Source organism: Rhincodon typus, chromosome 25, assembly GCF_021869965.1.
Source record: "Rhincodon typus isolate 14 chromosome 25, sRhiTyp1.1, whole genome shotgun sequence".
In the NCBI taxonomy this organism is placed as follows: Eukaryota; Metazoa; Chordata; class Chondrichthyes; order Orectolobiformes; family Rhincodontidae; genus Rhincodon; species Rhincodon typus.
The window spans coordinates 4,702,639-4,707,362 of NC_063356.1; the positions used below are offsets into that span (position 1 = coordinate 4,702,639).

The following is a 4,724-nucleotide window of genomic DNA, read 5'->3' on the forward strand; positions in this document are numbered from 1 at the left end:
AACGTTTTGGGTTTTACACCCTTTTGTCATGAGTCGTGATGAATGGTGTAAACCCAAAACATTGACTTTCCTGCTCCTCTGCTGCCTGACCACCTGTGTTCCTCCAGTTCCACATTGTATTGACTCTGACACCAGCATCTGCAGTTCGCTATCCCCTAAAGTGGCAGCTATTGTTTTTATTATTTTGTCAAAGTGCATCTACCACGACACCCCTTTTTGTGTTTCATGTGAAATCTCTCTCCAAATATTTGTGCTCAAAATATTGTTTATTTTTTTTTTAATTCTGCAGATCTTTTATGATCTGGTCAGACAGATCAATAGGAAAGCACCAGTGGAAAAGTGTAAAAAGAAGAAATCCCAATGTATGCTGCTTTAAATGTCTGCTATGCAGCAGGTCTGAGCCAGGTAAGAGATTGAGAATATTGTTTATTACAATAGGGAATGCTGTAGAAATGCCAACTGCTGCTTAAATATGGCAGTGCCACCTTTTGGATCCCAGCTTTGGTTGTAATTACTCTCGTTGATATGGGCTCTCTGCTGACTTTGCCACAGTCAAGCCTTGGGTCCCAAGGTCAGAATCAACAGCTAACAGTTCACGTGTAAATCCAGTGCAATGAAAAGTTGTGCTGCCTTAAAAATGCAGTTGACCAGTTCCAATGAAGGAAACTCCCTTGCCTTGAAATGTAATCTGGCTTCCAGATACTGATTGGCTTGATGTAGGTTTCCATGATGATCTCTTTCTAATTGAGTCAGAGTGATGGAGATTAGGAGGCTGTAAAAATGGTCAGTGCTATTTCACACTAGTGTTCAGTTTTTTTTTTTTTTTTTTTGGTTTGCTGGCACTAACTATATTTCCTGTACTGAAGGCAGTACACGAGAGGCATAAGAGGTGCCACTTCAATTTTTATACTGGCAAGTTGTGACAAAATCTAATCTCAAAATTGTAATTCTGTTCAAGTACCAAAGGACAGATTTATGTTGCATCTGCCAGGAATGTTTCATCAAGAAATTATGGTGATAAATTGCATGTTGGCCCTATTTTTTTTTTTCCCCCAAGGGATTGAAGTGTAGAAATAAACAAGTCTTGGAAAAATTGTGCAGGCTTTTGATGAGATCAAGGAAAACTGCAGTTTTGGTCTCTATTTGTAAAGGGTATACTTGCTTTGGAGGTAGTGTAGTGGAGGTTCAATAATTTAGTCCCAAGGATGGGACTTATGATTGAAGGTTGAGTAACTTAGGCTTCTATTCTGAGGTTACAAGTATGAAAGATGATCTCATTGAGGCATACAAGTTTCTGAAGGGGCTTGAGTGGGTAGATGCTAAGAAGCTGTTTCTGCTGATCGGGGACTCTAAGCATGAATGCACTCTCAGGATGTGAGACCAGTCACTTAAGACTGAGATGAGAAGGAATTGCTTCGCTCAAGGGTCACCAATCCACAGAATTTTTTAACTCCAGGATGAGAGACTTCATAATCTATACCAGGCTCAAATGTGTTCAGATTTTGATGCCTCATGGAATTGAGGCAAATGAGCAGTGGGCAAAAATTTAAGATAAGCCCAGGATCAACCAGGGTTCTGTTAAACAGCAGAGCAGGCTCAATGAACCATGTCTTTTTTACTTGTGTTCAAATCCCAGAGTGTTTCACGTATGTGGAATTGTTTGTAACGTAGTCACCGCATTACAAATTCAATGGCTTGTACGTTATTTATCTGCATAAATACCCCACAAGCAGCTAGCAAACTAATTCCTTCCCTGTTGGTTGAGCTGCTGTGCTTCAAGTTTTCAATGTTGTAATTCACTAGGCTGGATGGTTAGGGGATTGCAATTTAACACCCCTCCCAAAGTGACTGACCGGCACTCCTAGCCAATGCTTGCTAGTCACCCACTCAGGGCATGGAATTGTTTTTGACCTACAACTTTGAGTGCAGAGATCCTAATATAGTGGGGCTAATGTAGAATAGCATTGTGTATTTTTTTAATGGGTTTGGGCCATGTTCTGTCCTCTTTGATATGTGCTGAAAGTTTCTTTTTTGCATACCTTGAGACTTTTAGCTATAACTGAGTTAGTGCTTTGAGAAAAATGTATTGCAACACCATTAAGGAATAGTCAACTTTGACTGTTCATATGATGTACAGTGCCCTTTGCCCTATTCCTTTGGACACATCCAGAAGAGATCTTTTTGAGAACCTTGGTAACTGCATGAACTATTTAACAGGAGGAATAGTAATTTCAAATGGTAACCTCAACTATCATACCCTGGTGAAGTACATATTGTTGTAAAATTCCTAATGACTGCAATTTTGATGGTTCAGAATTAACTTGTTTTCTTATGCTTTGTTTCTTTTCAGTTTTGATTCTTGTTTATTGCCTGATGGTTTGTTTGATCTAGTGATGAGGTTAGACAGATCTGTTTTGACATGCAACAATTTGTAAACGCCCTGATCACATCCTGTATCTTAGTTACTGTGAAGAGCAAAGTGAATGTTGGTTGTCACTCGTCCTACCACAACTGACTCCTTATACCAGTGCTGTATATTTATCATGCCTCCACTTGAGAAGAAAAACATCATTGACTGGTCAACCCAGACCGTGTATGCTAGTGTTTATGCTCCAATTAAATCTTCCTTTCAACAACTAATTGAGTGTAATTTGTCTCTCTTTTTTTGTGTTTATCAGGACCCTCTCAATGCATCTGTATTTAGTTTTAAGCTTCAACCACTCCATGTGGTAGTAGTTCCACATTCTTAATGCCTCCTGCTTAAGACACCCTTTTTAATTTTTTAAAAGTTATTGATGACTTGTCTTATTTTTGTGCCCTTTGATTTTTCTCTCCCCAACAAGTAAAACATTCTCTCTGCATCCACTCTTATCTAAACTCTTCATAATTTTCAAATACCTTTTTCAGGTCACTTCCAGACCTGGTGGTACACCCTTACCTGATTAGCATATCCTGTGTTTCTGCTGTCATCCTTTTAAATCTATTCCTTGCCCTTTCTAGTGCCTGTTTCAATTTTATAATATGGTGACTGACATTGACCACTTTGGATGGATGGAGTTTTCCTGAATTATTTTTTTGTATGGGAGTGTACATGGTCAGAAGAAAATGTTGCAGTCTTGTTCAATCCCCAACTTCTCAAATTCTACACTCCCACTCCTGCACATTCCTAACAGATTTTTTTCCACCATATATGTGCCAGCTCCTCTGAAACCAGTCCTGTACAGCCTTCATCCGCTAACCATCTCCACCTGAGATTTGGTAAATTCCTGTTAGAAGCCCAGATCTGCTGTTGATGTATTCTTTTTAGGCAGTTGAGTTTTTGACCAGGGTCTTTGGAAATATTGAATGTGATTTGCCCTGAACATTAGAGATGTTCTTAAATATTTTTGAGGCCCTCTCCTCCCACTTTTTAGTTTCACTTAGAGATTTCAGCTTTGAAGCTACAGGACTTATGATTACCAAAGTAGATGGTATTTATGTTTGTAATTTTATGCTCAATTAAACTTAATGCATATCTTTCTGGTTCTGAGACTTTTTTTCCCTTGCTGTTTACAGGTATGAAGAACTGTTGCCTAATTGGAAAGTGCCAGCATTCCAATTTCAAAAAAAAATTAACATATCTGAAGAGGCTTCACCCGTTTTTATATCTTCAATTTAAAAAGAGATCTCCAGAAGACAGTTTGCACATACTGTTCCTGAAATTTGCCATGTGCATCGCTTGAACAGACAGTATTTTCACCTTTTTGCATAGTGGTTATAGCCAATGTGGATTTAATGATGAGTTTAGTTGTATGATTATACAAAAAAAAAGCATGGACACATTTCCAATGTTGTAGATGTTGCAAGTGAAATTAAGAGTTGATTACATATTGGCCTTTTATCATCGCACCTCTTCTCCCTATCGAGCACTAATAGTTCACGGATAGTTTTTGACATCTTTAGTCCATATTGGTCCCTAATGGACTTCTCCCAACAGTTAACATCTACTTTTGGTCATTGTGGCTCCGTTTTATATTGGGAAGTTACAAGATCACTTTTACTTTCACTATACAATTGTATTCTAATTAAAAATGTTTTGTGCATAATGCTTTGGAAAAATGGGTCTTTTATAGGAAAACTGTGGAAAGCTGATTTCTATGTCTCTCTCAAAGCTGAAATATATTATACTAAACCAACTCTAAACCAGTTTCTTTGGCCTTTTTTTTATTTTCCAAATTTAGGTTTTTGAAAATGATATTGTGCATCAGATTGTTGCACTGTAGGTATGACAGGATGTTCCCTTCCCTGATACGGACCCCTTGCAGTTCCCAGCACTAGCCTGTTGCTGTACTTCCTTTTTCCTGATCCTAACCCCCTTTAATGGACAACTCTTTTTTTAACCTGCTAGCTCTAAGAATTTTGGAATCCTAAACTAGGCTGACGCCAAGATTTTCATTGTCTGCAATTTCTACTTTGAAGGCTTGAGGAGAAATGAGGACCTGTACTGTTATAGAATTTGACCCTACTAAATGTTTTGTTAGGGGCGAGTTCTATCAGGTTGAAACGGCATGATAGTTTTTTGTGGTGGAAAACATTTGTCAGAGATGAACTAATAGGAACTGCAATTTTTCTTTAAACGTCCTGTGCCACCTTGCTAATCCAGTATGGGGCTTGGGTCCAAAAGATGCAGAAGTTGTCTTTATCAAATCATTTATGTTGCATGTTATCACTGTCACATCAATACT

The 4,724-nt window shown here is 38.3% G+C and overlaps 1 non-coding gene across 1 annotated transcript; it reads left to right on the forward strand.

Moving 5' to 3' along the window:
* Positions 1 to 131: 131 nt before the first annotated feature.
* Positions 132 to 4,182, forward strand: LOC109939006. The gene is made up of 2 exons (XR_007264750.1): positions 132 to 405; positions 3,556 to 4,182. It is a non-coding gene; the product is annotated as an uncharacterized LOC109939006 (transcript).
* The last annotated feature ends 542 nt before the right edge of the window (positions 4,183 to 4,724 follow it).